Source organism: Macaca nemestrina, chromosome 16 (genome assembly GCF_043159975.1).
Source record: "Macaca nemestrina isolate mMacNem1 chromosome 16, mMacNem.hap1, whole genome shotgun sequence".
Taxonomy (NCBI): Eukaryota; Metazoa; Chordata; class Mammalia; order Primates; family Cercopithecidae; genus Macaca; species Macaca nemestrina.
The window spans coordinates 75332616-75355802 of record NC_092140.1 but is presented as its reverse complement, the minus strand read 5'-3'; the positions used below and the strand labels follow the sequence as shown (position 1 = coordinate 75355802).

The window sequence follows — 23187 nt, the reverse complement described above, 5'->3', positions numbered from 1 at the left end:
GGACTGCTGCCCTTCTGCCGCGAGGAGGGGCGGGACGGGCCGACGGTCCCCGAGCCCGCGTCAGGGGCTGTGCCTCCGCGTCGGCGCGTGTAGACTTGCTCCCCCAAGTTTTACTGTAATGCGCCTCTTGGAGGTGCCGGTGTCCAGCTGCGCGCCGCCTCCGCTGCGTGGCTCCGGGAGCTGGGACGGCGGAGTGCGCTCCGGCTTCACCCTTGCGGGAGCCAGGTGGCCCTCGGGGTAACGGTGCGCCGGCGGGACTTTGGTCCATCCCTGAGGACAGGAGGGAAAAAGGGAGAAGCCGCCCGGCCCTGCAGGTGTGTGCTTGGGAAACGATGCCCCGAGCCTCCTCTGCAAGATAACCAAGGGGTTGGGGTACTCTCTGCTACAGCTCCCAGGGTTTCAAACGGAGAAAGCAAATGCCACTCCCTTCTCCCAGACATTCCCACCGAATCCAGATAGCCCAGACATCTTAGGCTGAATTCAATGAATATTCTAAGTTGTGCCAAGAGTAAGTTTAGGCTTCTGTGTGGTGCCTTCTCTCCTTTCCCCTCCTTATCTCTTGGAACTCAAGGAGAAGCACGTAGAACTTGTAACGGATCACTGCTGCAAATAGCTCTTGAGTTCCTTCCCTTTGCCTGTTTCCTTTATTTTTACTTAATTTTGCTTAATTTGCAGAAGTGGAACTAGTTGTTCTGCCTTCACATATTCTCCCTGTTTTGCGTTTTCGCTTTAACTGAGTGTCCTTTAATAATTGCAGAAATAAAGCTGATGAAGCTAATTTCTAGAGGAATGTTGCTTGAAGATAGTGTTATGATAATTTATCTGGAATTGTTTCTTTGCTAAAGTCCATATAAGCATTCTTAAAAAAGAACACCGTAGAGGTACATAACACAGGGGTTTTACAGTAGATAGGTTTTCTTAATATTAAGTTCAAATCATGCAGAGGTAAAGTGTCCTTTCTTGGTGACTCTCAAAATTGAGAGGCTAAGCAACAAAGTGCTCATTGCTGTCTTTATAGTCGTTTCAGCACTTTGCATAGTGTGTGGCCTCAAAAATTGAGCTTGATAGGTTTGTTCATGTCTTTCAGTGTAATTAGGATAAGTATATTAATGACATATTCTTGTCTACATCATGCTCGATACAAATGGCGCCTGATTAATTTCCAATGCAGATCCAATGGAAAACATTGTAAACATACACCAGCAAGCATTCTGCAATGAACAGAAGAAATTCATGGCTGAAATGGAGTACATGGATGTAGGACCCTTTTGAAATTCGCAGAGAAGCTTTACAAGAAAGTTTGATTTTTTTCCATAAAGGCAAAATTTTATTAAAAAGACTGCTTCTGGACCTAGAAATTCTTTGTCACAGTATTGTTTTTATGGGATATATTCCATAAAATATATTGAAGGAATATATTGGTAGATGTCACTTTCCCAGTCTGTAACTACTGGAGATGGAACTAATCAATTTCTAACTGCTGTGGAAAATTCATATGCAAGTTTATGGAATCAAGAAAAGGAGAAAGGTAGTTAAACCTAAGCTCCTTTAATATTTTATTTATTTATTTATTTAAGACTAGTCAAGTATGGTAGTGAGAAGGGGAGAAGAATAGAACAAGGAGTTCAATCTGTAACTGACTGTGAACAATTGAGATAATAAAACTACCTTCAGACCAGCCTAAGCTCCTTTAATATTAAGTTGTTATTATAGTATTGAAACTTCTGATTCCCATTTCACCGCATTTACCTTGAAGTAAACAGCTTTACTGGGGTATATTTTCAAGTGTTTGGAGACGCTGAAGTAGTGTATATGAATGAAACTGAAGAATAAATTTTATTTTATTATAGGATGAAAGAAATGCAATGTTTAACTATATCTTAGCCTAATTTTCACTTTCCTAGTTTACAGTGTAAATAACAGAAATTATTTTGTCATGGAGTTACTGTTAAATAAGGTTTACCCATAAGTCTGGAATTATTATTAATATACATTTTTTATTATTCAAGTTGACAAGTCTGCTTCTTTGGGTCATGTACTCAAACATGAACGTAACTTTGTTATTTAGAGCTCAGTTTTGGTTATGGTTTTCATTAGAAGAATTGATCTATCTTCTTGCTTTCCAAAATTCAATGTTAATGTCACTTGATATAATGCTAAATATATGAAAATGGAATATTGATTTTCATCACAACCTACAAAGCCATTACCATTCACTGCTTTGGCTAGAAACTAGTAATCTCCATTCCTGAACTCTTAAGGTTAAAGCCACAAGTAATGTCCCATACCTGAATGGCCGTGTTCCATAAATTCTTATGAAACCCTGGTTTATCTTTTTGACCTTTGACTTTTTCATTGCCTTTATGTGTGCCTTTGAAAACACATAACATTTTCCATTTTAAACAGTGTTATACAGTATATGCTTCATGTCCATTTTATTTTCTCGTCTGTGAGTTCCCTAAGGAGCTTTGTGTGTCTTATTCATTGTATCATCACTAGGGCCTGACATGGTACCTGGCATGCAATAGGTCCTTAATACACATTTGTTGTATCAGTGACTGATGTGTTTTGTTGCTGTTCCAGAAAGCACAGCATCTTAACTATTGTAGGCTTTTAGTTGATATTTGTTGAATTAATTATATGATGACCTATGAAAGCCTTACGTGGACAAATATACACTTGTAGGAAAAGTACTGGACGAGGTGGACTTTAGAGTGCTTCGAAACGCCGAAAGTCCATGAGTTGCTTCATTTATTCTGTCAACAAACATTTGAGTACTTACTGTGTTCCAGTCACATGCGTACATGGTAGTGATGAAAATGATAAGATCCTTTCAAGATGCTCACAATTTAGTGGAGGAATTTTAGAAGAACATTGCTTAATAAAAACAAAACTACTACTTCCAAGATTTAGTACTGGAAAGAGAATTTGCAGATGGAGAAGAATTGCTGGATTCCACAATCCATGTTGTCCCCTAAATTTTACCTCCCTTTGGAGGATTCTTTCACTCAAATTGCCCTCAATAGTGGCCTGATAATACTCATGTCTTTAAGCCCAAGAGTGGATAAAAACTCTTGCCTTCAAGTTCCTTTTACCTGAGTTCAAACAGCCTTGAACTTTACTCATTATCAATGGAGGAAATATAAAGGAATAGAAGAAATATAAATACAATCTGATTTACAAATATAGATTTCTGGTGCTACCATAGTACAGAGCCTGTTTCAGAAACTCTCCACCCTTGTCTGAGTCTATCTTTGCCTTAGTTGTAGTTGGGTTATATACCCAAAGGGCATACCAAACTTTGACACTTTGGATACCTCATTTCCCCGCTTCTTTTTGGACTGTCTTTTCTGAGTGAATGCCATTTTAGCATTCCCTGCCTAGGAGCTTCCTTTCAGATATCTCCACTCTGTTTTGGTCAAGACTTATGTTTAGTCTACAGCTTAGCAGGGGCTCCTTTGTTTAGTGGCAGCCTCTTCAAGTGATGAAATCCAGGAGGGACCTCTCTCCTGGTGGGACCCAGTCCCATGCAGACCTTTGTATCTTCATAAGTTCTTTATAAGCATATCAACACAAGTCAGTAATCTTAGCATTCATACAGAGATTTTCAGTAACTAGGTAGTTTCTATTAGGCAATTATGGGAAATCATTCCCTCCCTAGGAGTTAACAACAGGTACAAACATTGTCCTCTGGGGTTGCCAATGAACCTCCTGCTTGTGGTTAGAAAACACCAATAATCTCTTCTACAGATGGGTGTTGCAGGGTGAGTAGGAGTTCTTGTGAAAAAGCCTTTCCTGTGGAGGAAAGGGCATTTTAGATAGAGGAGGCAAGAAAACTCCCATTCATTAAGAAGCACTAGAATGTCCTGATTAAGGGTAGACAACGGAGCCAATTGGCTTGAGTTCAGAACTCAGCACTCAGTGTCCTCACATTTTGAGGAATCTGGAAATTAGTGCCTGCAGGAAGAGTGACTCTGATAGCAAAAAGTACTGAACCCGTTGGATGAAAGATTTCAGAGTTCTTTTTCTGGATAAAAAGGCCTGTGTTGGTGGTAGGGTGTGGAGAAGGAGGCTGTGGGAGAGATAACTATAGGGAAGAAAGGTACTGGCGAGGGCGATATGGGGAACTGCCTTTTTATATTATGACTTTATTCAGGGCCAATTTATACAACATAGTTAGCTGTGTTCTCTCTAAGTCCTGAGGGCAGAGCACAAACAATTGTTAAGAGGGGGGTGAGATTTTTATCCCAATATATAGAAATCTGACCCCCAATGCCTAGCACAAAGGAGATAGGCATTATATGTTCCTTGAATGAATTAAGCAATGACTGGTGATCACTTTTTGAATTGAAATGGACCTGAGGATGTTGTGCGATTCTGTCAGCAAAGGTATTTAAGTTGAGCCTGAGAAGCCGGGGTGACCAACAGTACAATATGGGATGGGAGTGGGAATGGGCTGGAACAAGGGGGTTGGATTTTTTTCTACTTCAAGGGCCTTTTTTTCCCAACTCCAAATTACTATTATTCGAAGTGGCCATGACTACTTGACTATTTCCTGAAAAAAAAAAAAGTTAAAATTTTATTTCGTCTTATGTATCCTCATAGTATTGGTTCATTTACCATTAATTCTTTGTATTATGAAATTGCACTATCTCAGTTCTCTGCTTCAACCATTAGTTTAACTGATAATTAGACCTTGGTGCAGTTCAGTTGAGCTCCTGATAGAGTTTTATGTACCATGTATTTTATAACATTTGCACAATTTTCATAAGAAATGCAAATCAAAGTTTTACAGTGCCAAGCACAGTTCTGAAAGTTGAGGACTCTTCAGAGTGAGGGAGTGAGGGCTCTGAAGTCAGCAAAATTAGAACCCATCTAAACTAATTTTTGAGTGTGTGAAGTCTCTAATAGCATAAAATTAATACACTTTCCACTGCGCACTTGAGACTCGTCACCTGGTGGTAATAATTGTGGATTTCAAGGTCCCGAAGAGGGAACTTGTCCTGTATAATTGTGTAAAATTAGACCTTTACTCCGAATTCAAAACATGAAGCACTCTCTTCATGCTAGCAAATCTTTCTGGAAACAGGCTGTCTCTGTCTCTAAAGGTCAGAAACAGACTGACTTTTTAAGGAAAGATCACTATGGGAAAGCTTATTTGAGGAGGCTTACTAGAGTAGGATTAGCTTCAAGTGATCCCAGAGCTCCTGACAGTTCTGAATTTCCTATTTTTATATTATCAAACCAGAGTCTGTCCAGGACTTCACAGATCTTAATCAGTATATATTCATCCCGATATTGCAACACTATGGGAAAGTTATGGTGGCAATTCCGACACTCTTAAAATGAGTGATTTTTAAGTCATGAAATCCTGACCATCTGTCTTACACCTCAAGTGTTACTAATCTTATTTTGAAAAAGAAATATAGGTAAAAAATCATAGGATTTAAGTAGCTAGAAGAAACTTTAGAGAGATGGCCTTTTCCAAACAAACAAAATCGAAACTTTAGAAAAGGAAATGTGAGTTTTTACTTGCGTAGCATCTTTCTCTGACTGTTTCTTTTCACTTTGCATTTGGCTTTGAGAAAGCATGGAGAATCATCTTCATGTCATTCAAAATAACAGTTTGGGGGAAATTACAACACTTAGTGGCATTTAGAAATCAATAAGTAGATTGTGGTTTAAGACTACTGCAGTTGGTGATTTGTTGATATCTGTAACACTAAACTAAATTGTGTCCAGTATATACTTATCTGAGAGGAGAATGACTACCTTACCAAGCTTTTCTTCTCAACTATTGTCAGAATAGAAAGAATTCAAAAAGAGATCACACTGCTTTATTTTTATATGAGTAGGTCTCCCAAGGAGAGTGTTACAATTAACCTAGAAATTCCCTGATAGAGAAACAAACAAAAACAAACAAACAAACAAACAAAACACCTCCCCTTGTGCAGCTTCAGCAAGCAGTCTTATTAACTCTTTAAAAACTTTTTTAAAATTTAAGGACGGGGGCCTCTTCATCCAAACATTTTATTTAGTCCTTAGTAAAAATTAATTGAGAAGTATAATAAACTAACCAGTAAGACCAAAAAAGAAAAGAAAATGTTATCTGCTTGTCTCTTGGCAGGGAGTGCTGCTTTATGCTCTCCTGTGCCTTTAATTTAAGGATTCTCGGAAAAGAACTGGGACTGGGAGTCTGATCTCAGCTCTACTCGGCATTGACCTTGGCATTTCCTGGGGCATTTCATCACTCTAAGCCTCAGTTTGTCCATCTGGCAAAGGAGGGGGTTAGATTTCCTAGCTATGACTCCGGTACTGTGATGTGCTTCTGTAGTGACTAGATAAGCAGTCTCCACAACCATATCATCCTAAAATCTCAAGTGGAGGAAAGCACGCATTAGGGAAAAAGCAGCATACTTGTGTGAAACTGTCAGCACCTCATGGTGCAACCGTAAAACGATGCTTTCTGGAGCCTTTGGTTGGCAGCGGTTATTTATTCCTGGATGAAATATTAAGAAGTATTTGTTTTGTGTTAGTGCCTAACACCCAGTTGAACTGGACTCACTACATTCCTACTTCTAGACGAGTCCTTTAGTTTCAAACAATTTATCTCTGGGTGGTTTTCTAGCACCCAAGTCAGGGCCTGGGTTATCTAAATGAATGCTTTGGAAATTTTTTTGACCACAAATCATAGTAAAAAATATAGTTAGCATTGCTACGCTGACATACTCTTTCACACATATACACACATATGATAGAAACAAAGGTTTTATGAAATGGTATCCTCTTAATGTGACATGCACACCATTTTCTGTTCTGTTGCAGCCCTTATAAGATCCTAGTTGTGACCCTTTCAATTTTGTGACTAACTAAAGGGTTGTGAACAACAGTTTGAATTACTACAGAGCTTTAGAAGAACTGGTAATGTTTCGTACCTTCTTTTTCTCCCGTTATGTAGTTTCGGTTTTTTAGAAGATGGAAATGTAATTCGACTTGGGGTCCTTAACCCTACTAGCCTACCCCACCTCTGGCCTGGCCTGCTTTTCTGAAATTCCCACTGACATTATAGAATTGACCCAGACTGACTGGAAGCCTTCAAATCAAGAGATAACTGTTCTAAAGCCTTTTAGCCCAGAGCCAGAGAGGGCTCAGAAAAAAAGTAGGAATGTACCAAATTGAGCATTTGCTATTGTTTGAGTGTCTTCATTTTGGCTTCCTGTTATTTATTACTGAGTTAGGACTCAGAAATGATGCATCACATCTGAATTATGAATGTCACCGGGTGGGGTGGCTCACGCCTGTAATCCCAGCACTTTGGGAAGTTGAGGTGGGTGGATCACCTGAGGTCAGGAGTTCAAGACCAGCCTGGCCAACATGGCGAAACCCTGTCTCTACTAAAAATACAAAAATTAGCTGGGTATGGTGGTGGGCACCTGTAATCCCAGCTACTCGGGAGGCTAAGGCGGGAGAATCGCTTGAACCCGGGAGGCGGAAGTTGCAGTGAGCCAAGATTGTACCACCACTGCACTCCAGCCTGGGCAACAGAGGGAGACTCCATCTCAAAAAAAAACAAAAAACAAAAAACAAAACAACAACAAAAAAACCCAAAAATAAATAAAATAAAATAAAAATAAATAATAAATGTCAATTGCTGACTTCTCTGTGTGACTATGCTTTTCTTTTTAGCTGGGCAGATTTACTTATAATACGGAGCTATTTAGAGATTTTATGTATTTTCCATTGGTTATTAAATTATCTTTTCTCCGATTTCTAAGGATCAACTTAAATTTTAAATAATTATCATAATAATCACTCTGGAGTGTGTTTACATTTTAAATAAAGATAATAGGCCAGACATGGTGATTCACACCTATAATCTCAGCACTTTGGGAGGCTGAGGTGGGAGCACTGGCTTGAGGCCAGGTGTTCAAGACCAGCCTGAGCAAGATAGCAAGATCCTGTCTCTACAACAAATAAATAAATAAAAGATAATAACCACAATAAAGAATTAGTGCTCATAAACCCCTTAGCACAATGACTGTTAGTATTTCACATATTTCCTTCTAGCAGTTTTTCTAATGCAGTTTTCAAAAATATGATTGTAACACACTTTTATGTTCTTGCCCTCACTTAAACTTTTGCCAGCACCTACCTAGATTTTAACCATCATTTTAAGTAGCCTTATATTTTTGCTTTCCTTCAGTATTCACTCATATTTATTTAATGATTATACTGTATATACTTGGCCCCTGATCTCCCATCATGAACAAGACATATCCTGCTCTCAAGGTACTGGTAATCTAGTCACTACATCATAATTTATCTTTTCCCTATTTATTTACATTATTTTCAGTTTTATAAATGTTACAATGAACATTGTTACATGTACAGGTGTCCCCTTCTATCCCCCACTCTGAGTTTTTTGATTATTTCTTTAGAAAAGATTGTAAGAAGATTGCCATATTATTTTCCAAAAAGTTTATGCCACTTTAAAATGCTTATAGTTATGTATGCATATGAGAATATTAGTTTTGCCATACCTGACCAGCCATGGATATTATTATTTTAAAATTCTTTTTCATGATTTGCTTGATAAATGGTGGCACTTTATTGATGTTTATTTGTATTTTTTTGGCTGACAGTCAGTGAATATTTTTCTGTTCATTTATTTCTAGTTATTTTTCCTTTTTGAGTTGTCTGTTTCTGTCCTTTGTCCATTTCTCAATTGAAGTCTTTTGGTTCTTCTTAACAATTTCTTTTACATATATTCTTTTTTTCTTTTCTTTTTTTTTTTTTTTTTATTGAGACAGAGTTTCGCTTTTGAACCTGGGAGGCAGAGGTTTTTTTATTTTTTTATTTTTTTATTTTTTTATTTTCTTTATTATACTTTAAGTTCTAGGGTACATGTGCATAATGTGCAGGTTTGTTACATATGTATACTTGTGCCATGTTGGTGTGCTGCACCCATCAACTTGTCAGCACCCATCAACTCGTCAGCACCCATCAACTCGTCATTTACATCAGTTATAACTCCCAGTGCAATCCCTCCTCCCTCCCTCCTCCCCGTGATAGGCCCTGGTGTGTGATGTTCCCCTTCCCGAGTCCAAGTGATCTCATTGTTCAGTTCCCACCTGTGAGTGAGAACATGCGGTGTTTGGTTTTCTGTTCTTGCGATAGTTTGCTGAGAATGATGGTTTCCAGCTGCATCCATGTCCCTACAAAGGACACAAACTCATCCTTTTTTATGGCTGCATAGTATTCCATGGTATATATGTGCCACATTTTCTTAATCCAGTCTGTCACTGATGGACATTTGGGTTGATTCCAAGTCTTTGCTATTGTGAATAGTGCCGCAATAAACATACGTGTGCATGTGTCTTTATAGCAGCATGATTTATAATCCTTTGGGTATATACCCAGTAATGGGATGGCTGGGTCATACGGTACTTCTAGTTCTAGATCCTTGAGGAATCGCCATACTGTTTTCCATAATGGTTGAACTAGTTTACAATCCCACCAGCAGTGTAAAAGTGTTCCTATTTCTCCACATCCTCTCCAGCACCTGTTGTTTCCTGACTTTTTAATGATTGCCATTCTAACGGGTGTGAGATGGTGTCTCATTGTGGTTTTTTTTTTTTGCAATCTACTCATCAGACAAAGGGCTAATATCCAGAACCTACAAAGAACTCAAACAAATTTACAAGAAAAAAACAAACAGCCCCATCAAAAAGTGGGCAAAGGATATGAATAGACATTTCTCAAAAGAGGACATTCATACAGCCAACAGACACATGAAAAAATGCTCATCATCACTGGCCATCAGAGAAATGCAAATCTTTTACATGTATTCTATAAATATAGTAAGACTATTAACCCCAGGCCTGTTATATATCCAGATATACCTTACATTTTGTTGTTTGCCTTTTCATTTTTTATATAGAAAACATTTACTTTTAAGTTTAGCTCTCAAAATTTATTTATTTAAACAATTTTAAAATAAGAGACAGGGTCTCACCATGTTGTTCTGGCTGCAGTGCAGTGGCCATTCAGAAGCACATTCCCGCTACTGATCAGCAAGGGAGTTTTGACATGCTCTGTTTCCGACTTGGGCCAGTTTACCCCTTCTTAGGCAACCTGGTGGTCCCCAGCTCACATGAGGTCACTAGATTGGCATCTTACTTAGTGTGGACACCTGATTAGCATAGCGCACTATAGCCCAGAACTTCTGGGCTCGAGTGAACCTCCTGCCTCAGCTTGCTGAATAACTGGGACTACAGGTGTGTGCCACCACACACCTTTTTTTTAATAATTGAAATTTCTTCCGTAACTCCTAATTTTTGAAAGTAACACTTTGCCCGGAGAGCCAGTGATACTCATTTTTCTTTCATCTTAGTTATATAATTTGATGAAAAAATAACTTTTTGATTTGTTTGAAGTGTATTTCATTAAGTGGCATAATTTGGGAAGTATAAATGGATTTTCCTAAAACTTGCTGTTAATTATTTCAACATTACTTATTGAGTGGTCCTTATATTTTCTTTTGTATTTATTTGTGAAACTAATTTTGTCACAAACTTTAAGTTCTCATAATCAACAGGGCCTGCTGTGGCCTCTGCTGTGTCTTAGGGAATCTCTTTGCCTCTTTTAGTGCCAGTTCTACACTTTTAATTATTGTAGCTAATGAGTTTTTCTTGACTTCTTGCCATTATGTGTCTGCAATGATAGCCCTAATCTCTCTGGCCAGGTCATCTGGCTAATGGGAAAGGAATCAGATATTGGCTCTTTCCAAAGCCTTAGGATTTTACAGTCTCAGTTTCCGTGTCTGCAAATTGGGAATAATGACTCTTTCTAGTGTTGTTGGGAGGTTTACATAAGATGATCTTCCTGCAGCACTTGGAGCATCGATGGCGCTCAGTCAAAGTTTGTTTTATTTTTTGTTTATAACACCAGCACACCTCTAAGCAGGTAAGCTTTTTCTGTTGCCATGGTTCCATTAAGACTATTTTGAAACTCACTTTGGATATACAGAGTTTGGGCTGTTGAACTTGTTTTTTGTTTTTCTAGAGTTCTGAGCCCCTTTTTTCTTCTCTAATATAGAAGGGTGGGGTTAACTCTGTCATCTTTGTACCACCACTTTCCAAAGTTGCCCTGTGACAGCCAGTGGTAAGGAGAGGTGTGTGGTGGGTGGGTGCTGTGCTCTCCTTTGCAGGCTTCTCTCTCTCTCTTCATTTGCTATCTTGCCCTGAAATGGTGTGTCCTTTGTCCCCACTGGTCTCCTGGACAGCAAGGGTTGTATCTTCCATGGCTTCCATAAGGAATATATTTAGGGAAGGATAAAAGTTTAACTAAATTGTTCTTAACCAGAAGCTTAGGCATTATAAACTGGCAACTAGCAGACTGAAGTCCACCCTTGGACAGATTTAGAGTGGTCCACACACAGTGTTTTTAGAAGTTTTGAATTTGTCGGCAAGGTTTAAACATATGGACTTCACATAAACATCCAGATTGCCAGCTTCTCTTGACACATGGGAAGACGGAGCTGTGCCAAGCCATGAAATTACCTCCTGCGGACCCCTTGCTCCTGCTGTGCCTGCTGGGGCTAAGGTCCTCTGAGCTGGCTGTGAGAGGTGAAGGTTTGCTGCCATGGCTGCCTGCCGGTGGGAAAGCAGCACATGAGACCCAGAAAGCCTTCATCGAAAATCTGAAATGCTTCCCCTTTTTTGGACTAAGTAGTTAGAGCTTTTTTGATATTTAGAAGAGGAAAAAGAAAAAAGGAAATCAAAAGATAGCCAGAAAGCTCATGTTTCTAGAAACTTAGGTGTGGGCCAAGGGTGGAAGCATATACATAAAAAATCAAGACAGCTTTTATAACAGATGCTGATGTACCCAGTAAATATAAAAATAAAGGTGAATATTGGTAAATTAAGGATGGCGTTTACCCTGATTCCCTGTCTGGAGGCATTTTTTGGGGGGCCAGGGACTGGAGTCAGAGAAGCCTGGGTTTGACTCTTTGCTCTGCCACTTCATATTTAAATACATTTAAATTCTAGTTTTAGAAAAGCTTTAATTACATTGTTGCTTTTTATTTTGTGCATCTGGATTAATATTCCTGGAATCAGTTTACATGCCTTGTTAGAATCTCAGTAACCTGTTTCAGTGTTCATTGGGGGAGAAGGAGTGTTGGAATGGCTAATTTATTTCATTATATTTTGATTTGGGGGATATTTTTGAATTTATATTTGAATGGTTTAATTAATTCTCTTTACATGTCAAAGCTTAGATTGTTAAACAGTTTTGAAGGATGAATAATTTTTATCTAGAAAATTAAATTAAGGAGGTTAATCTGCATACGTAGTTAGCTGAATTGGCATGCTGTTTGAATGGATTCAATTGGTTTGGAGTTTGTGACTTTTCTGACTTATTTTTCTTATTGAGCTTCCATTTGGGAAATTTCTGTCACATCAGATGTGGAAAATATAAATCTTTGAGCTTGATGTGGATAGGATAGGGCAAAGTTTGAGAAAGTAAAGTTCACTCAGTCTGAAAAGGTTCTGTCAACCTTAAATAATGAGATTCAGAAAATATGATTTAAGTACAGTTTATTTGAGTGCAAAGCTTGAGGATGATCACCTGGAAACACTGACTCCAAGTGAATGGGGTCAGTGTTCCAATGTGAAGTCAAGGTTTCACTTACATAGGTAGAGACAGAGAAGTTCCAGCAGGATTATATCGTTCATACAAGACCAGAACATACACCACAGCAATATGATTGGTTACAGATTGCTACATTCCAGGGAAGATTCCTTACTCCGTGAGAAGGGACAAGGATCTGAGGGGGTCTTATCTCTGGTGCTGCTTGGCATTTTAATTATTTACAGAAAAAATGGCAGAAGTTGCACCTGTATACCACGTGACTTGGGCTGCGTAGCCATATTCCTCTCAAGGCTCAGAATAAGTTAAAATTCCAACAGCTTTAAGTTGGAGTTATTTTAAGTTTGAACAATTTTATTTCACAGTTCAGTGTAGTATATGGAGAAGAATTGGTCCAGAAAAGTTCTTTTGAGACTCTGGGGGCTTGTGTGGGCTTGTCTACAGGTAGATTATATTTCTCCAGGGTGTGGTCCTCCTCTCACCTCACTTTAATTTTTTGTTTTCTTTTTTAAAATGTTCTACCTTACTCTTTACCAATTTCTCATTATTGAATTAGTGGAAGTATAGATCATTGTCAGGATTGAACCCAGAAGAACTGTATACTATATACCAAGTTGTTGCTTTATTGATCAGTGAACAAAAGATTGAGTTCTTGAGATTACTGTGATGAGATTTCCAGTGCTCATAGGCACTTTTCTAAGGGTCTTTGGCTATAATTGAAGTTCTTATATTTTGGTCATAAGAACTTCAGTGATGTCCTTATCATTATATAATTATTGGGAAACTACATTCTTAAGCTTGAAGGACTGAACTTGAACTTGAAAGCTTTTGAAGCAGTGAACTGTTTTCACATTGCACAAGTAAGTTTGTCCTTTGAGGGATGCTGCTATAGTCACTATTTTCAGGACCCAGCATTGCTTATTTCTGCTTTTTCAAAATTTTTGCTTAAAAAGTTGATCCGTCTGTTGCTTTTGTTGCCTAGTAGTTCATGCTTATGTGTGTGGAAAAGTGAGGTTAATGATGGCAACAAATCCTGGATGGATTTGCAGAGAGAATGGGATCTAAATGACAGAAACATTTAGTTACTTGAAATGGAGTTTAGCTAGGAGATTGCAACAATTTGAAATTAAATAATCGTAGTACAAAAGAAGTAAGGTTTTAAAAATATTACTTATTTGATAGTTTGTTTCCCTTGATGAAATTCTGAATATTTGAATGAAAAACAGCAGGTAGAAATAGATACTAGCATTTACATTTACAAAATAATCAACCTTGGTGGTTATTAGTTGATGGTACATGTATATGCAAAATTCAGAAGGCTGTGATGAGAAAAGTCTCCTTCCCACTCATGGGTTTTAAGATTTTGTGAAAGGAAAACTGATAGAATTTGCACAAGCTGTAATGTATATGCCCTGATATGGATCTCTGGGCATTTCTGCTTCAGCTGTGTTAAACTTTTCACTTATAAAGCTGCTTTGGTGGGGGCAGGTGTGGTGGCTCACGCCTGTAATCCCAGCACTTTGGGAGGCTGAGGTGGGCAGATCACCTGAGGTCAGGAGTTTGAGACCAGCCGGGCCAACATGGTGAAACCCTGTCTCTACTAAAAATACAAAAATTAGCTGGGTGTCCATCCTGGCTCACATGGTGAAACCCCATCTCTACTAAAAAATAGAAAAAATTAGCCGGGTGTGGTGGGGGGGGGGGGCGCCTGTAGTCCCAGCTACTCAGGAGGCTGAGGCAGGAGAATCGCTTGGACCTGGGAGGCGGAGGTTGCAGTGAGCCGAGATCGCACCACTGCGCTCCAGTCTAGGCAACAAAGCGAGACTCTGTCTCAAAAAAAAAAAAAAAAATTAGCTGGGTGTAGTGGCAGGCATCTGTAATCCCAGCTACTCAGGGTGCTGGGACAGGAGAATTGCTTGAACTTGGGAGGTGGAGGTTGCAGTGAGCCGAGATTGCGCCACTGCACTCTAGTCTGGACAACAGAGCGAGACTCTGTCTCAAAAAAGATAAAAATACAAATAAATAAAACTGCTTTGGGAGGTCAGTGTCACAGGGATGCTAAGACTGCTGCCTTGGTACTTTTCTGCTGATGCCACAGTGGCCCCCTCTCTGAAAAAAACAGCCCTCCTAGGTCCAGGAGGCATGCAACAAGGATCTTTCACACAGGGCAGCCAAGTCTTACCCCTCTACTATCTCTTCCTGAATATGGAGGAAAAGTTCTTGGCCTGATCCCTGAGGAATTCCTCATTTCTTTATCCTAAAACCACTGTAATAGGACTGTGTGTACTCAGAAATGGGTTTATTTTGTATTCTCTATCCAAAGAAATATATGTGGTTATCCTGGAGAACTTTTCTACTCTATCAGTAGTAGGGATACTTGTCTATGTAATTAAAAATATTATCCTCTATTAGAGAATTTGCTGATGAACTCAGTGAACAAAAAATTGCCCAATTAGAAGAGGTGAAGCAGGCTTTTCTCAGACAAATTCAGCAGGAGATTGATTTGGAGAAGTCACAGCAGGCACTGGGTCAGAAGTGTCATTTACTTTTTTTTTTTTTTTTTTTGAGATAGAGTCTCGCTCTGTTGCCAGGCTAGAGTGCAGTGGTGTGATCTTGTCTCACTGCAACCTCTGCCTTCCAGGTTCAAGCGATTCTTCTGCCTCAGCCTCCCGAGTAGCTGGGACTACAGGCGTGCGCCACCATGCCCAACTAATTTTTGTATTTTTAGTAGAGACGGGGTTTCACCACGTTGGCCAGGATGGTCTTGATCTCTTGACCTCATGATCTGTCCACCTCTGCCTCCCAAAGTGCTGGGAATATAGGCGTGAGCCACCGCTCCCGGCCTTAGAGTTGCCATTTACTTTTTTGACACCCAGAGGAATAACATCGCTTTAACCTTGAAGGCTACTTACTGAGAATAGCTGCATAAAGTATAGAAGGCTATAAAGAATTGCCTGACTTTCATATCTCTGTGCAGAATATTATGGGAGAAGCACAAAGTGCAGAGCATCTCTGCACAGCAAGAAAAGGAGACATTTGTCAAGCGCATTGCACGGTAAAGCTGCTCACAAAGAAGGCTCAAGCACAGCCAGCTCTATTAACGTATCTATCCCAATTGAGACAGCTGGAAACAGTTGACTGACTAAATGGAAACTGATCTATGTAACAACATGTTTTTGTGTCGCTGTCTACTGAAGTTGCTGTATATGTTTCCTAAAAGTGAAAAGTTTGCCTTTCGTGTGATGAGAGAACTAAGTCCACTGGCCAGGCAGATGTTTTTCACCCTTCTTACTCTGGACTTTGAGTTGTTCCAGGATCACTTTTGAATAAGGAGCTTACTTTTGTTAAAACTTGCTACCTTACTAAAGATTATAAGTTATAGTTTAAATTTGTAATTAATTCTGCCATCTTGCAATAAAGTGACAATTGAAACAAGGTGTTCCAAGTTGCGTAATGAAGTACTATTCGACTTTTGTGATGTGGGTGAAAGTTAAAGATGCCATTGAACTACAAACAACAACAACAACAACAACAAAAACAACAAAACTGCTCTGGGGCTTGCAGCGCTTGCATGTGGCCACTGTGACACAAAAACTTCCTTCCTTCCTCCTTCCCTACTTCTCCCTCCCTCATCTCCAGATAGCTGCATTCTCTTAGCACACTCTTCATGTATTTGTTAAAGCACTGCCTCACATTGAAATTATTTCTCTTCTGCCCTGTGGTCCTTATCATTGTATCTCTGAAGACCTCTAGATCAGGGCTGAGAACACAGTAGGTAAAATTGAAACAATACAGGTTTGCGTTATGTATTAGGTCACACTGTGGGAGAGTTACTTTGAAAATCAGTTGTCTCCTAATGATATATAGTAATGGAGTCCCTTAGGTTTCTTTGATACAGAAACCAGCTCTGGCATTTCCTGGTAGGAGACTCAAGTATCTTGCGGAATCCAAGGGATGCATTTGGTCCTTGGGAATAGAAATGAAGACTGAAGCACACGGACAGCCAGGAAATCTCTTCTCCCTGCTGCTCATTGGTTTCTCTGTATCTGCCTCATTCTCTCTTGCTCACACTGGCTTCCTCCGTTTCTTTCTTAGTCCACATGGCAGAACATGGCTGCCAGCTGCTCCTGAATTTTACATTACAGTCTAGATAAGCAGGGAGAGATTGATCTCAGGCTCCCAGAATTGCAGAATTCCTTGGGAAGGAACCCAGTGGTCTGGCCAGGGTCAGCTATTCACGCTGGAATTACGGCCAGAAGTAGGGTCATGTTGCAGGGATATGGCAATCCCCACTGCAGTCTGTGGATGGGGAGAGGAGGGAAGGGAGGAGGGGCATGTCTCAGAAAGAGATGAAAGATAAACAATCCAGCAGGTGCCCACTACTGGACCCTATGGGCATGAGATGAGCCCATGCCCTTGTGGCTTGGAGTATCGTTGGTCATTGCTTTGGTAGCAGCAGAATAATGAACACTCACAGACTCTTGTGTTTCTCCTGACCTTCATTGCTATTTTCCTTGAAGTCTGCTCATATTGCAGGTGAAATGTTCAGATGGCCATTTTCTCATTGCTTTATTTGCTGGTTTGATGTGTGGACTATTTTCCTGTAGTGGATATAAGATGAAGAATGTGTAGATATTTCAGTATGAGTGTTCTGAGCAAAAGCCATTGTTATGTGACAAATTTTAGCAATGGTGAGTGGACCCCATATGATAACCATATTTTATAAACTCCAAGTAAAAGCACATGGCTCAACAAAATATTTTTTCTTCTGATGGATGAAATTATTAAATTGCATTTTGTGATATATTTAACCAACTGAAAAAATAACATGAAACTAGACTGCCAAGCATATATGGGCACAGTATATATCCTATCTCAGGGAGGAAGTGGAAAAGCCTCAAGTATATTAATAGTAATTAATACTAAGTTACTCTTTCTGAATATGTTCCATTGGCCAGACACTGGGTTACTCTGTTTATGTGCCTGTTCTTATTTAATTCTAAGAATGATTGTATGAAGTTAGTAGTTTACTGGGTTTTTTTGTTTTTTTTTTTTTTTAGAGTTTCGTTCTTGTTGCCCAGGCTGGAGTGCAGTGGTGCGATCTCAGCTTACTGCAACCTCTGCCTCCCGGGTTCAAGCGATTCTCCTGCCTCAGCGTCCCAAGTAGCTGGGATTACAGGCGCCCGCCACCACGCCCGGCTGATTTTTGTATTTTTAGTAGAGACAGGGGTTTTACCACGTTGGCCAGGCTTGTCTCCAATTTCTGACCTCAGGTGATCCACCCAACTTGGCCTCCCAATGAGTTTACTGTCATTTTAAAGATGTAGAAACTGATGCAGCTAGGAAGAGGCAGAGTGGGGAGGGGCACCCTGATTCATCGGACTCCACACCCCTTCTACTGCACCTTACAATGCCACCTCTCCATGAGGCGCTCTGGAAGAAGATGCAGAGGCACGAGTATGGAGCCTCCATGGAAATCGCAACAGGCTGAACTTGGTTTTTCAGAGGAAAGGCTAGCAAGTCAGCTAGCCAATCAACAAATGACAATACAAATTAAATAGAAGAGGGCAGATACCCCTAAGACATTCCTTTTAAACCCTTGCAACTCCCTTCTTTACTTGCTCTGAGTATTGGCATTATACAATTGTAGATATGACTTTGAGTTATATTAGGAAAAGCTATGCATTTGTTGTTGGAACAGGGTCTTTGAGGAAGTACTTAAGAGCTGGGTGGGGCTTTTTTCAGTGTGGCCTAACCAAGTGTAATTAATGTGTCGCATAACAACATTTCTATCAATAACAGACTGCAAGTATGACAGTGGTCCCATAGATTATAATGGAGCTGAAAAATTCCTATTGCCTAATGACATTGTAGCCATCTTAACATTGTAGTGCAACTTTTTCAATGTTTAAATCCGTTCAGATACCTAAATATTTTCCATTGTGTTACAGTTGCCTATAGTATTCAGTACAGTAACACGTTGTACAGGTTCATAGCCTAAGAGCAATAGGCCATACTGTATAGCCTGTATGTGTAGTAGGCTATGTACCATATAGGTTTGTATAGATACACTCTATGATGTTTGCACATTGATAGAATAGCAACTCTACTGGTTTATTTTTCTCACATAACAAAACGTCTGGAAATAGGTGCTCTTAATCTCTTTCTTCTCCATTATCCCCAATTTGTGGCTTTCATCCTGCCCCATGGTTGAAGATGACTCTTTGACCTTCAGCTTCGCATCTGCTTATAAATATGTCACAAGACCACCTAGCTACAAGGGATGATGAGGGCATTTATTCTTTAATTATTTTTAAGCAATTGTAGTTTTTTAGCTGAGCGCATTGATAATTGAACAAATTTGGATATTGGAGAGATAAATGACTAGTATGACCTCCCATGAGGCCTTTGGTTAGGGGAAATTCTTTGTACTCATCTGACCAGTGTTCATGCTTTAAGCTTAGGAGTAGCTTTTTCTCCAAATGGGTTCCGTTTGCATTTTGTACCCTGTAAAAGTATTTATAACTCTTCCCCCTACTCCCAGCTCTGCCCCTTCTGCTTATATTGCAGGATTGCCTTTGCTGCTTGGAACATGTTTCCAGATTGGACTGAATGCTGTGATCTAAATCCTTATGCCTGGGGACTTGTGGTTTCTTGAGTTCAGGCATATAGGCCTGGGACTTTTATTACGGATACAAAGTGATTTGACCATGGCCCACCATAAAGTTAATCCGTTAATATGGCAAATGGAAATACCAGAAAGATTCCCAATTTTTGACTGCCTTTAGGAACCACCAGGAATCATTCTTTTGCCCTTCTTGTTTAGACACCACATATTGAACTGCTGGAGGAATTCGTAAGAGCCCAACCACTGCATGTTTCCTACCAACGTTTTTATTCCAGAACATCTGTAGCAGAAGTTCTCTTGTGGGGGATTGGGTTACAGGTATAGTGAGGTAGTAATGCCTGGTGGGGCCTGGAGCAGCAGGGGCCTCAGGTTGTGTGTTTCCAGCTGTTAGAAGCCCTGGTTAGTTCTTTGGGGGTAAAAGGGTGAGAAGCTTCTCTCTGGAGATACTCATGACTTCTCACGTTCTGTATACATCAACCTGGCCGTACTTTCTCTGTGACATGTTCAGCAAAATATTGAAGGATGTTTTCTTTACATTCTAATGTAAGAAATTTGCCCGCAATTTAAACCATAGACTTTTTCTTGGGCTAATGTCAAGCATTGTCTTGTGGCAAAAAGAGCATGGAAGAAGGAGTTATAAGACCTGAGTTAAAACCATGCTTTTCCAATGTATACTTAATTTTTCTGAGGGCCACTTTTCTAATTTACAAATGGGAAGAATAATGCTTCCTTCTTCATAGGATTTTGGTAAGAATTAAGCAAAATAATGGATATGAAAAAAAACTTTGTAAAGCTTTTTTATTAGGGGTTGCTGACTCATATGGCCTTAGGCACAAGGCAGGTAACATAAGTGAGTAAAGTGGCTTGCTTTACCTGGGTGTCAGAAATACTATACAAGAGGGAGCAGTGGGGCTTGTGGCACACTGGAGTGTTTGCCTAATGAAAGAGGGCAGCAACTTCTTGGCACCAGCTGATGTTTGCCATCTGGGAATGCGGACCCAGTGTCTCCAGATCACTGGATTTTTCCAGAAGTGCTAGAAATCAATTTTTGTGTGAAATATTTACATTTTTAAAGTTAATGCAAAAACTTTTTTTTTTTTTTTAACTTTACAGGAGCAAGCACAGTATTAATGCACACTGGAGCCAGCCTTTTGTGCTGTAAAGATTAATTTCTTTAGAAAATAATACATGCCAGTTTATAATACTTATCGACAAGATTTCCAACTAGAAAAGACATTTGTATCTGGGTGGCCTCCCTCATCTTGCCACCTCAGAAATTTCTGCTTCAGATTAGCCCCTGAAAGGTTATTCCCCAAATGTGTTGAGAGAAACAGCTATGATTCTGCCTCTGCCAAACAGAAACTCAGAGAAGAGGCCATTTTCATAGGAATCAGACTATGTCTTCATTTTTAGACAAGAAACAGGAATGTCCCAAAAAAACCTAAGGAAAGGGGAGTTTATTATGAGCCTACAGGGTAACTCCTGGAAGCCAAGTTCAGAAGGAAGGTCACTAGACATTTTGAATGTCAAGGTTTGGGATAGAGAGACTTGAGGACTACGTAGGACAGTGCTGTCCAGTATGGTAGCCACTTGCTGCATGTGGCTATTTAAGTTTACATTTAAATTAATTAAAATTAAATAAAAAATCCTTAGGTGGCACTAGCTGCATTTCAGGTGCTCAGAAACCACTTGTAGCTAATGGCTACCGTACTGAATAGTGCAGATTGTAGAACATTTTCATCATCACAGGAAGTTCCATTGGACATTGTGGATAGAGGGTCGGGGGACATAAAGTGGGAGATCTAGTTAAAGGTTAAACTAAATGATGGTGGTGCCTGAACTGAAGCATTGTCAGGAGGGCACATTGAGAAGGATTTCAGAGTTATTGAGAGGTAGTATAGTTCAGGGATTAAGAGCAAGGATTGGGTCAGATGGTCCCTGCTTTACCTTTACTTACCTGTATGCTCTTACGCAAGGTACTTAAGACTTACTTTCCTAGATGATAAGTGGGGATTATTGAAGCCTTGGGGATGGATGCAATATTGCGGGAAAATACGTAGAATGAAAAGGGAGGAGGGTGAGAGAGCGATCAAAGAGAATGCTGCAGAAGCTGGCACTGAGGAATGGCCATCAGGGAAGGCCTTGGAAAGAGATGGATGCTCACTGTGTTTCAAAAGATGAGTGGATTGGTCAGTTGGATCTCTAAGTTGGTCAGTGTCCACATATGGACAGCACATTGGATCAAGAGCGGGCAATGGAGTCAGACCTGGGTTCAACGTCACCATTTTCTAGCTGTAAGTAGATATGCAGCAGTTAGCACACAACGCCCCATTACCTGGACCTTTGTTTTCTTAGGTACAAAATGAGGCTAGTAATAGAATTTATCTCAAAGGTTGTGAGGATTAAGGGATATAATTCATACGAAGTTGTAGTAAGGGGCCTGATAAGTGGTAAATAAATACTTAATAGATGTTAGTGTTTGTTGTTAGAATCCATCCTTGAAAGGTGAAAGTTCAATAGAGTATCATGGTAGACATGGGTTGTATAAATATGAAGAATTTTCACCAAATATATATTATGAAAACACCCTGTCAGAAATTTAGAATGTGAAAGAAATAATTTTGGTAAAAATGAAGAGTTTCACATTACATAATTATTACTCATGAAACTTATTACCCAGAACTTTGTAGAGAAATAAGTTTAAGTAAAGTTTAGAATTTTGAATTCATTGATGATAAAGCCACACTGGGTGATGAAGGAGAATGCAAAGGGTATTTGGTACATCTGAGAGAGCATATTTAAGATTCAAGAGCCATTGTAAATGTTCTCCTTAGGGACGAATGGTCACATGCCTTATAGGGAATGGGAAGAGGACTTTGCCAGCATTTTATCATGATGAGTTGCTTCCAGGACAATTCCTCTTTCATTGTTACTCTATGAGATTTTCCTTCTCTTTCATTCTAATGTCAATCCCAGTTAGTCTCTACTCACTTTAAATAAAAAAGCACAATGCAGAGATAGCAAAAGGCAGTGTTGGATGGTGAAGAAAGCCAGGAAGATCTACTTGAACTATATCCCAGCTCCTCCACTTACTAGCTGTGGGACTTCCCTCAGAGAAATTAAATCATTTTAGAAATGTGTTCTGGTGTTGTGAGGATTAAAGGACAGAAGTTGTACGTAAAGCTCCTAGCACATGATAGGATTTTTAGATATTACACAAATGCTTTAATTCAGTTGGTATCTCTAATTCAAAAATTTCTATTTGATTTTTGGTGAGGATTTTGTGTCCCTGGTCTCAAGTACAGTGTCAGACATGTTGTAAGCACCTCAGTAACTGTGCATTAGATTAATAATCCAAGAATGTATGTAACTCTTTGTATATTTGGAGAAGAAATTACCTATGCTGTTATTTCTATTGCTTTTTTATCTAAAGTGATATATCCAGGTTAGATGTTTTTATAACTAGGTATTTGGGAAACAAATACCGTAAATGGGAGCTATTGTAATAATCCAGAACTTGGATTTTAAAAGCAACAGTGTGGAAAATTTACCTTTCACAATGAAACTGGCATTTGAGCTTTTATTGACAAATACATTTTGTTCATATCAATGGAATATGAACAGGAATGTTACAACATGCCTAAACATGCAATATTGTAATAAGTAAATATTATTGTATTTAGAATTGTATTAGTTAAAACATTGCAAATGTAATAAGTCCTGGAATACACAGTATATCACTGTATTTTCTGCTTTTTAATATAAATATATATTTTATATAGTAAAATGGAAAGACATTTTCCAGTGTTGTCACTCTTAATTTATGTTTCATACTGCCTACCTAAATAACAAAATAATAATTTTTCACCATTTAATTCTAGAGGTTGCTAGTTTCTTTCCCATTGAAT

General features: G+C 39.3%; 1 protein-coding gene across 7 annotated transcripts in view; it reads left to right on the top strand.

The window, feature by feature from the left end:
- Nucleotides 1-23187, top strand: part of LOC105490744 (WD repeat and FYVE domain containing 2) — a 202629-nt gene that overhangs the window by 26329 nt on the left and 153113 nt on the right. The window contains exon 1 of one of the 7 annotated variants that reach the window (XM_071081624.1): nucleotides 10894-11907. The exons of the other annotated variants lie outside the window; for them this stretch is intronic. The gene's annotated coding sequence lies outside the window, so the exon portion shown is untranslated. Of the gene's footprint in view, nucleotides 1-10893; nucleotides 11908-23187 lie in introns of those variants that run through there. 7 annotated transcript variants of the gene reach the window in all.